The sequence below is a fragment of the Anser anser genome (genome assembly GCF_964211835.1).
Source record: "Anser anser genome assembly, chromosome: 7".
Lineage (NCBI taxonomy): Eukaryota > Metazoa > Chordata > Aves > Anseriformes > Anatidae > Anser > Anser anser.
Genome location: NC_139727.1, coordinates 12638277 through 12649565, shown reverse-complemented (window position 1 = coordinate 12649565; position 11289 = coordinate 12638277). Strand labels below are relative to the sequence as shown.

At 46.0% G+C, this 11289-nt stretch overlaps 1 long non-coding RNA gene across 1 annotated transcript in view; it reads left to right on the top strand.

Moving 5' to 3' along the window:
• Positions 1-10788, top strand: part of LOC310902929 — a 45555-nt gene extending 34767 nt beyond the window's left edge. The window contains exon 3 of the long non-coding RNA XR_014587128.1: positions 10440-10788. This is a non-coding gene — a long non-coding RNA (uncharacterized lncRNA). The remainder of the gene's footprint in view (positions 1-10439) is intronic.
• Positions 10789-11289: the final 501 nt, after the last annotated feature.

Sequence of the window (11289 nt, the reverse complement as noted above, 5' to 3'; positions counted from 1 at the left end):
GCATGCCTCCGGTAACCGATAGCGCCTTCCTACTTGGCAGGTGGGTGCAAAAACTGACCATGAGCATTTCTGACGAGGAAGTTCCTCATGCTGGCAACCTACCTTTGAGATGGTCAGGCTGCCTTCTTCAGGAGGTGGCATCGGCATGAAGGGCCAGGAGAGATCTAGTCCCCACCATCGGTACCATGCACCGCGGAGCAGTGACAGTGGTGTTCCCATCCACAGCCCGTCTGGATCATGGCCTGGCTGTAGCCCAGGCAGTTGCCCACCCAGACAACTTCCCTATGCCCCCAGGCCTGCTGAGGGAGCTCTGTTTCGTGAAACTCTGTAAGCACATTAAAAATGCATGGGGAAATAGAAATCTAATCTTTCCGTTACAAGGCAAGTAATATTCCCCCCTTCTGTCTTTTACACACGTGTGCACACACATATATTCTATGAACAACTAAGTCAAAATTAGTCTTCAGCTTACCGCTACATATCTGTCTATAAAATATCTTTTTAACTAATGAGGATTTACAACCTGTGTTCATAGTAGTGAGTGGAAGTAGCTGTGGCTGTCTGACGTTTTTGAACATGTTCCGTATCTGATCCGTTGGCATGATTATAGCATCCTAATGTATTTTGCGTTTTCCACGGCTGTAAGTTACAATCCATTCCTCTTGGCAGAAGACTCTAGCTTCTAACTTGTCCTACTGGCTATGGAAGGGGGGTGCAAATTTCTGTAAAAATCCCCTCCCAAGTGGAGGGATTGTCAGAATCACTGCTTGACAGCTACCAGAGCTAATAGGTCCTTGAGAAGTTAACATGCTGATGGTTAGTATTACTGCTCAAAAAATATCTTCTTAGACAGCTTTGGCTCCAAAATCACACTTCCCTTTGAAACTGTGAAAGACAAGCCTAAGCAAAAGTCTGGAGCTTAAAGCCCACCGAGGGTACAGTCGTGGGGCAGCTGCTGATATTTCTTCCAGGTTTTGTTAAGCTCTGGCAATGCACAAACATTCAAAGGCCTGTCTGATAAGAAAAGCTCCGGTCTGTTCCTATTCAGCGGCATTAATAAGCAGGAGAGACAGGGAATTGCTCTGAAGTGAAAAGCAGACTTGGAATTTTCCTGCAGCAGGAAATAAAGGAATAGGTTGTTTCGGAAGCTAGTGGGTTGTCCCAGCATCGCATATTGGCTTTGTAGGATAAAAAGCCAGTGGCCTGCTCTATTTTGGACCCATACCCTCTTTGGTATGTCTCTGTTAAGAAGTTCTCCAGAGGATTATATAGTGGTAATTGCTATAAATACTGAAATTGCAGATGAAGTTTTTTGCTTAGATGTCCCTTGCCAGGGAATAAGATGTTGCTGCCTTTATACTTGAAAATGATCTTTTTTTCTGATACTATTGAAACAAAAGATAGCCTTGAAGGGTCTTTTAGTAAGCAGCCATCTAAAAAATATGGAAATCCGATTATCCCTCACTATATTCTTATTCCATATTTTTAAGAGTAGTAGTAGTTAGTTAGAGGAATCCAGAGACCAATAGTACAGGTGATATAGGGGAGATTTCCTATGCAAAGCTCTGATTTTCCAGGATGTAAGAGATTGCTTCTGAGGGTACTATATAAAATTTATTGGGAAAATTCCCTATTTTTGTGGCAGAATTTGTTCCTCCACAAGAGTAAATTCAGTGCAACGTAGGAATCTTCAAGTCCCAGCCAGGATGCAGTATTACACTAACAGCTTCTTTATGAATTAAAGAGGAAAACATATTGAAGGTCCTGAGCTGCTACTTTCATTTCCTTTTCCTTTTACCATACCCCCAGGCTTTCAGGATTTTAGGTTAAGCCTTGTTAAAAATGCCTTAGAAAGCACCTACAAAATTCCCTTCAAAGCAGTGAATCAGTTGGGGCAGGTAAGGACTAATAACGTGAGGGTTTCAGTTCAGCTGGAAGCTGCTGAAGATTTCAATTGCCAAAGTCACAGAAAGGAAAGAAGTGGCATTGTCCGTAATCAGTGCGCCATTTTAATAGGATAATTCCCATATTTTGTTTTTAGCTACAGTCTTGCTTGTTTTACATGCCAAAGGATTAAACACATATGAATAGGACTAATCCACCCTTGTGAACAAGGAACATCCAAGTGTTTTCTGTGGCAGAGGTTCTCAAGTGCTGGTTTAATTCCTCCTAATGACAAGTTGGAGAGCAGCAGGGAATGTTGAGCAGCCAGGCTCTTGCTCTTCAATCAAGCACAGGCCTCCCAAATTTCACTTGTCTGGAGGGAGAATCTCTGATCCTGCGGTACTCCACAAGGTTTTTACAAACACCTTCGATCTGGCCAAGAGGCCTTTCACCTTGTGGGTACTGGTTTCACTTAGACCATTTCACTTCCCTCTTGGGCCCCAGGGAGAGCTCCCTCCTTCACATCTCCACGGGAATTTACAAGCAACCGAAATTTCCACCTGAAGCACAGAACAGTTTTTCAGAAGGATGTGATTACTGGTCTGTGCTCTGTGTGTCCCCAGGGGCTGCAGCGGCTTGCTCCCAGGAGCATTAAGCTACAAAGTGCATGTTACAGTGTTGTCAGGAAAGCGGACTGCATTAATTTTCCTTACAGACATCTTCTGTGGTGGCCGGCTGAGCAGGAGTTAACCGCTGTCCTCTTTTCTGCCTTTGCTGGCTGGAGTCAGTGGCATCCCATCTGGTCCAGGCTGTCCTCAGCCCTTCCCGGCCGTCTCTGGGGAAGGCACTACAATACCCAGGAATTTTAACAATCCTAAACAGATTGGGGGCCACATATGGAGCAAAATGATTAGATTATAAGAAATCCAATCACATTTGCTGCCCCGACCTTATATTTGTAAGCATTCGGGATCAGGCTTTCTGCTCAATTACGAATATTTTACATGCAGCAGAGATAACGTTATTATGTTCATCTCTCCATTTTGTCCCCACAGGAATAGTATCCATTTTAATGTTTGATTGTAGGAATTTAATGAATAAGTTAACATTACATCTAATAAAATCTGCCACTTTTGTCATAAATTGTCATAGCGACCTACTGTTCATGACAGTCATATTTACATTATACAGAAGAAGGAATACAAAACTTACTCATACATATGTATCCAGAAGGGGAAAAATAATCTCTGTGCCTTGTTAACTCTGCCTTGTTTATTCTAATGTGTGTGTGTGTGTTTTTTTTCCTGTGCAGTTAAAAAGAGTTCATTTTTGTGAAATGAAAAAATCTTAGCAAAAAATCTTCATTGAGCAAATCCCTCCAAATGTGAAGCATAAGTATAAAAAATGAATAGAAAATCATGGAGCTCATCCTCCAGCCATTTCATCCTTCATCTCTTGCTATCACCCTCCCTTGTGACACATAACAGCCCTTACTGTGACTTAGCTTGCTGCAGCAGCCACGAAATCCTGTCTCCTCTTCTAGCATCCCTGCCCCAGCACAGAGCAGCAAGCAGGAATTTGGAGTTCTTGTGCAGGAATGTCTTTGGCTTTTAGTAGGCTTTGTGGACATTTGTCTGGTGTTGAGTGAAGTCCCCAGAGATGGCAGAAGAGAATGGAGGTAGACTGGGCATGGAAAGCCACATTTGTACCCATGTGAGTGCCCTCCAGACCAGCCTATTGACTGTCTCTGCACTCCTCTGCTGTGGGCTCCTTCACAGCTCCAGCCCCTCGAGCATCGTGCCTCCTCAGCCTGTCCTTCAGCCCAGCAGTCTCCTCCACCCCTCTGATTGCCTGCTGTCCCTCTCTGATCTTTACGTGGGATCGATAAATGCGCACACCAGGCAGGAATGCAGGTCCTTGCAAAGTTGCAGAGGGTCTTGTAAAGCCAACACAGCTTTTTGTCCAGAGGCAAGCCTAAAAGGCCACAAACTAGCAGAAGGGCTCCGCAGGGAATTCTCTTAGTGGAAATGCAGAGCTGGCGGAGCTGGCTCTCTTCGTTTTCCTTCCCACAGGCCAGAAGTTCTGCCTGGGGTGAATTTTCCACTTAGAAAAGTTGATTATAAAAATTGTCTTGCTAATTCTTCTCCTGACATCTTGGGTAAGATGTTAAGTCCTCAACAGCCCCTGAAGGAAGCGGTCTGCCAGGCTGCTGAAAGCAGGGATTCCTGTACTAGGGCTGCCTAATAACCACGGAGTGCTTTATCTTGTCTCTGGCACTGGTCTGCAGCAGGAGTCCTAGCTCTTTGCTGTAGCACGGTAGCACACCTAAGACCAGTGATTAAGAGCAGTGGCTGGAGCCAGCTAATGCTTCAGAGTCTCCAGGAAAGTTGCACTGTTGATTTTTTTTTTTAAACATGACTGCTCTAAATTTACAAGCTATTTTATGGACTCATTAATTTTTCACAGGGGAAAGATAAATGAGTGGCTGGAGAGGAGCTCAGAATACGGGCTATTTACGCTTAATTTATAAATTATGAACTTGAAAGCTGACACTTTATGGTGCTTGGTATCATTTCATAATGAAATGGAATGAATCACTCTGCTTCTATGCGGGCTCTGGTGTAACATCCACATCTACACTGCCAGGCAGTTTCTGACAGCAGCGACTGAGCACTGCTCAGCCCGTGGCTGGCAGAGGGGTTTCCTTTGCAATCATCTCAGCTCATTTTCCTTGCACTTCCTCCCACTTTCCTCTGGCTGATGCGTGGCCCCCTTGCTCTGCAGCTTGCAGGTTACCCATTAGAGTCCAGGCGTGGTCTGGGTAGACACCGTGACCCTGCTCTGACTTCAGAACCCAGTGGCTTCATCTCCGTACCCAAGGAAGCATGAGTCAGGCTCACTCACCCTGCTGTGACTCTACCAAATCACTCCTTGAGGTTTCTGCAGCATGAGAGGGAACTAGGGAAATCTAAGGCAGCTCCAATGGCACATTAATTCTGATTACATGAGGTATCTGGGACAGAGATAAGAGAACTTGCCCCTTCTGTGTGCCTGCTGTATTCAGGTGCCCCATGGAGTCTCCATGGGCAAACTCCTGGACTCCTGGAGGGGCCTCTGAAGAGTCCTACGACAGGAGCAAGAAGCAGTGATGGCACCGCAAAGACAGAAGTGCAGAAGATCCGGGGAAATCCCACCATTTACATGATGCTTACAGGACTTTGATTGCACTGAATCAGATGCAAATGTGTGCAAAGAAAGCACAGCCACAAGCTCATGTGGGACTAATTCAATATTCTCCCTTCACTGACACTGCTGCTTACGTGTCAGTCTGCCCTAAAATACTGTTTCTGACGTTAGATTAGCTCCGGTGTTTTCCAGCATTTTGGATTTATTCCTGACACTGGCCTCATTTATTTCACCACTTGGCCAGTGGCCATTTCTTGCCGAGCCTCGTCTCTAGATTTCGGCGTGAAATGAAATTTCACCACCTTGTTAGCCCTCCCTGCTGGCACACAGCCTCCCAGGGCGCTGCTCCAAGCGGGAGCAGCCTGAGAAGCTGGTCCCGTAGGCACTGGCCCGCACTGCCAGCCCTGCTCGCAGGCAGCCCCTCGGCTCTTGCTGGGACACAGGGCTGGCAGCATGGCGATTTGCCTCCCCGTATCTCAAGTCCCTCTTCCCCCTGATGAGATGCTTTGGAAAGGCCTCAGCACTTAGGGTAACCCGTTGCCCTTGGCTTCCAGCTGTCCCACGGATCGCTGCAGTAGTCCCTTACCAGGGAAATGGGGTGGCCAGGCCAGCCCCAGGCTGGCTCGCTGGGCGGGCATCAAGCCACCCTTCGTGCCGTGATGTGCCCTCCCTGGCTTCTTGCTCCTGTATCTGAGGAACTTTTGGGGATTCCAGTGGTGCCAAACCTTTTCAGGCCGAAGCCTCCCCAAAGGTCTCAAGAGCAGGTTGTCATCAGAAATCCCTGAGCTTTCCTCCTCTATCCATGAGGTTCTGTGGGTTTCACTTAATGCTCTATTGTTCTTTCCCTACATGAAATTTCTCTGGTCTTGGGTCAGACTTGATTTTAATTGGTGTTTAGTATCAGGACTGTATTAAGAAAAAGTTGTCGTAACATTGCCAGAGCCTTGGCATCTGTATGTGCATCTGGATTGTGTGTCAGTTCACATCTTCTGGTACTTCCCTTGAGCGATGATTAGAAACGCTTGTGGCTGGATCTCACTAGCCATAAAACAGGCCTTCCATCAGCACAGCCTACCTGTGCGACAAGAGGCAGAAGCATTAGGCTTTGACAAGCCCTGCCCCAAACCTTCATGCGCAGGCTGTTCATGTCTGAGCGCTGGTTCTCCCCCGGGCTGTGGGCCCTCACTTTCTGGCTGTGGTGTTACACACAGCTCGAGCGAGGAGGGAAGTGGGGGCCGTGTCCGACCCTTCAGCAAGGGAAAAAGAATTGTCTTCGGAGACAAAACGGAGCAGAGGAGGCAGGAGGCGTTTAATTCTCACAGCAGATGCCGTGCTTGGAGGAGCCACAAGGCAGGGTCAGGAAATGTCTCTTCCCCACACCGACTGCCTTTCTCTCCAAACGCAGTGAGGCGCAGAGCAATGGGGCTGCAGCTCCAGATGGCAGGGCAGCGACACAGACAGCAGTGCTGGGGGAGAGACACGAGCGTGTCCGGAGAGCGTGGGGGTGAGCTGGTGAATAGCGATCCGGGGGGTCAGGCCGGGAGGGAGAGGGAAGAGCCACACCATTTTAGCTCCAGGTCAGCGCCTCCACAGGCTGGGCCCTGGCAGCTGGGGGAGTGCCTCTCCTATTTCCATTTTTATGATGTGGGTTTCCCAGATTTTCTTGGCTGGAGCAACGTGCACGAACGTGTTACCTGTTTTGTTAGCCTCTGCAACCTCGTACTGCGTAGGCCAAAGAATAAAAACATGTTCTGCCCTCACCTGGCTCCTGGGATGAGTTTGTTTGTCTGACATATGGTAACCCAGATTTATATTTCTGATCTATGCTAATAAATCCCCTTTTCATGGGGGAAGAATCAGGGAATGGGAACTTTGAACAAGGGACAAGGAACTGCTGGGAAAGCAAACATTGGTAAGTGCCTGCGCTGGGAAGACACCTTTCTAAACAAAACTGCTCCCAGAGCTATTGTCAGGGAAGCAACAGTCAATTCCTAAAGGAATTAATCTCCTCATAATCGCCTGTGATGAGTGTCTTTATCATACTAGCTGAGTGATTGCACTGCTGTCAGCAAGGGATTACCGTTAATTGATTAAAATGTTGTTTCGCTGCGGTATGCACCTGACTTATTATCTGAGGGAGGGAAAAGGCCTTGGCTCAGAGAGAGGAGCTAAAAGAGTTGGGGGAGAAAGGAGGGAAGGAAAGTAGAATTTCCTCAAAGGATCTACTTAGAAATATAAAGCAGGTTGTCAGAAAAAATGCATTCAAAGGAGTAATGTCTCTCAACCATCATATTTCAACTATAAGACCACAAGGAAATGAAATTCACCCTCACACTCCAACATGCCAATCTGATCCAGACATAGAAGGAAGCTGAACTGGGGAACGCACGTTACACTCATGAAAATGTGAAATATAACAGCCAGCTAAGGAAAGTCAGCAGTTTAAGTGGTCAACAAATGAGACATTGTTTGAGCCAAGTTGGCTTTATTCCTGGTCTTCATAAGCCCACACAAGAGCTCTCTGGACTTTAGAGCAGATGATCGAGTTAGCTTTATTGTGCTCTTGCAAGCAAGCCAACAATGGCTTTTCCAATTTTTTTTTTCTCCTGTTTTGTTTTATTTTGTTTTGATTTCAAAACATGGATGTCACACCTTTCTGGAGTGAATTCTTTTTTCCTCCCTTCAGAACAACAGTGAAAATGCTTGAGGGCCCCAGTCTGCAAGCACTGCTCCTGAACAAGTAACAAGGCTTCTCCCCGCGAAGTTATGCCCAGGGTAAGCAGTTACAAAGTTGAGCCTTTGGCCCAGAGAACTCATGCTGGCTTGGAAAGGTGCTAAGAACGCACTTGTAATTGCACAGTTAAAAAAGCCAATTAAAAAATGAATACCACAAACAGCACAGCTTAGTAAGAGGTGGGCCCCTTACCTTTGAGATAGAAATGCCACACAATTTCATCATTTCTACATAGCGGTTTAATGCCCAAAAGAGGCTGACAAATCTGTCAGTCTGACCACATATTTTCCACTTATTAAAATGAAATGTGTGTGACCATTTCTCCAAGCTGCTTTGGGAGTATCTACCTATTAAATTTCAACATAAAAGACTTCCCTTAGACTTTCCACTCCTCAAAAAACTCCTTTCCACGTTGGCAGCTCCCACAGGAGGATCTGAGACTGCAGCGACCTTCATTATTTGGAAAGCCTGAGGGACATAACGTCCCCAGGACATACTGCGGTGCAGTGGAGAGGTGCCAGACTTGCACGCTGGGTGATCACAAGCACACTGCTCACAGCATCGTCGCTTCATGCGGCCCCACACCGGAGGAGCAGGCTGAGCACTTTCACAGAGGCTGAACTTGACCCTGAGGAGCAGCTTTGTTCTTCTTGGCCAGAAGTGCCCGAAAGCTATGCAGGGAAAGCACAGGTGCAGATGATATTAATGCTCAGAAAGGGAGATTGCTGTGATAACTTGGTGAAAAACCTGTGCCATCTGAGCTCCCCCACTGTAGACCATACTGCAAAGAGGTTTTTGATGGCAAAGAGTGGCTCAGAAATCTTAGCTTCCCTCCCCGACCACCCCTGCCAGCTCGTGGCCTGCAGCCTGCTGGCACGTCCACATTCCTTCCCGTTAAACAGGGAGGGAAAAGAGTGGAAGCTGGTAGGAAAGAGTGGCAGATAGATATCCAGCCCGCTAGGATAGGTCGAACGTGAAATGTGGCTTGTGGGATGTGCTAAGAGCCTTCTCTGAAAGTAGGGGATAAACCTCTTCTGTGTAAAGTCACCAACATTGGCCGAGCTGTTGCAGATCCAGAGCTCAGCTGTTGTCAGGTTCTTTTTGCTGATGCAGACCAAGCGCTAGTGAGGGAAGTGCCCTCATTTTATTACACAAACAGCAATACATATCAGTTTTTAAATACTCAGATACAAAGGCTTCAAGCTGTGCATGCTTTTAAGGTCCTCTTACAGACCTCTGTCTAATAAAAATCCGTTTGGCTTTTGTTGCTGTTTTCTTTTACTTATTTAGAGGAGAAAGAGCCTGCTTTCGCCTTGATGGCCTCCCCAGCCTTTTGCTTCCATGGGCAACTGGGTATGAAAACTGGGATAGCATACCATTAGCTGGTCAAAACAGAGGACATCTGATACTATGTTGGTTGCATTCCCTTTGAGACTTACCTTATTCTTCCACTTTCCCATTCTTTCTATGTGTTCCCCACCCCCATTCATTGCAGTTCATACCCATCACTGGGAGACTGCATTGAGTTGACTGTGCTTTGGGTGGGCCCTGTACACACACACACAGACACACACAGACACAGACACACACAGACACAGACACACAAACAGACAGACAGACAGACAGACACACACACACACACACATGAAAACATAGCCTCGGGCAGTCCTGCCCACGGCTCCCTGCAACAAAATCTGTGAAGATGACATTTCCCTGTGAAGAACATTTAGTACCATAGTGGGGTTTCCAGTTTTCTCCCTATTTCTATCTCCACTGTTAACTCAGGCTATCATTCTGGGCAGGTGTCTGTCTTTGGTCTGCCCCGTCTGTTCAGTGGACAATACAATACTTCTGCCTTCTCACTAAACCCTGTGTCGGAAGATGAAAGAAGTTTGAGAAATCCTTGTAAACCCTGGCAAAAATACAAACTCTTATAGGTGCCAGAAATGAAAAACAGTGAAATAACCATCTGGAAATAATAGTAATAGTTCCACAGAAACATAAAAGCATAACTTATGATATTCATAGCATGGCTGAAAATGCTTATTTTTTCCCTATGTTGAAATACCAATTTCTGAAGCATATGCAAAGAAGTTAGGCTGCAATTTGATAGGATGTGCTGCCCTGAAAATTTTGCTATCAAGCACATCTTAAATTGAGTGATGACTGCTGCATAGTGACATTGCCTCTATTTCTGTCCATCAGTAATAGACAGCAGGCACCTGTGAGCGATGGTATATCAGCTTCTTAATTGCATTGTAATGTATATAGAGTTTCTGCAGCACAGATTAGGACACTATGTGACCTTGAGAGTCCTGAGACAGCATGTTTTAATATTACTTTTTGCAGGAGGTGATATCTTCAACCTCAGCCTTAACCCTGGTAGTCCTTTACTTCGGCACCTGGTAGGACTTTGAGACAGACGGGCAATGATGAGGACTTCACCAGTTGGTTTACAAGCCTCAGATGTAGCCCTCTGTCCTGAAGTGAGGAGAAGTCTTTCTGGGGAGAAGGCCCAAGCTGTGGTGGCTCTGGGTGCACTGCAGAGGCAAATTTGGTACCTGCTCCTCCAGCCTGTCATTTAAAAGATTTGAGCCTACATTCTTGCTTTACCATCTGTGTCTTTGTATTTTAGGAAGAAGAGATGCCCTCCTTGCAGAGCTCCCATGCACCAAAGGCCAAAATATCCAACAGCGTGACTCATGTGCCTCTCTGTCACAGGTATGAAAAAGAGGAAACCCTTATTAATGGGAATTTAATTTATATTATGTGTCCTACCTACCCAATGCTCTTGTAAACTGAAGAACAGGTGAATTTATAATGCTGGAAAGGACCATGCTAGGCATGATAGATACATCATCATAATAAGAAACAAGAATAAATGTAATAGAATGAAATAACAATACTTCCAATTTAAATGGAGATACCAGCTCTATCCAAGCAGTCCTGAAGAAATACATGGTATGCAACATAAGTACATAGTATTCAACATATGCAACTGCACTAAGCAGTTCAGGGAGGAATTCTTCATTCTTGTGTCTCCAGTCCTGGAGCCTTTGGGAAGCACGCTCTCCTCTCCACTGAGGGTAAAAAATTCTTCTCTTTAGACAGGAATGAAAGCTTGCACACTTAGTGACGCCACTTGTTTCACTGAGTGGACATAAATGAGAGCATAGGTTGCCTGTCTCCCTCATGCATTAGTTTTGAGAATTCAACTATGTGAGCACACAGCTCCTCCTACATTTAAATCAACTGTTCTGTTTGCAGATCATGACCCTCTTGTCCTTTCTGCATTGCTAAATGGGGCAGGGTGGGGTGAGGATCTAACTGGGACCCAATGTGCTGTGAATGTGCACTTTTGTGGGGAGTTAGCTGGGAGAAGTTGAGTCACTGATCTCATTTTCAGAAGAGAGCGGATTAAACAGAAGGAAAGACTGTTTCCTTAAGACTGACATTTACAAGTATATGAATGCACTCTTAAATGA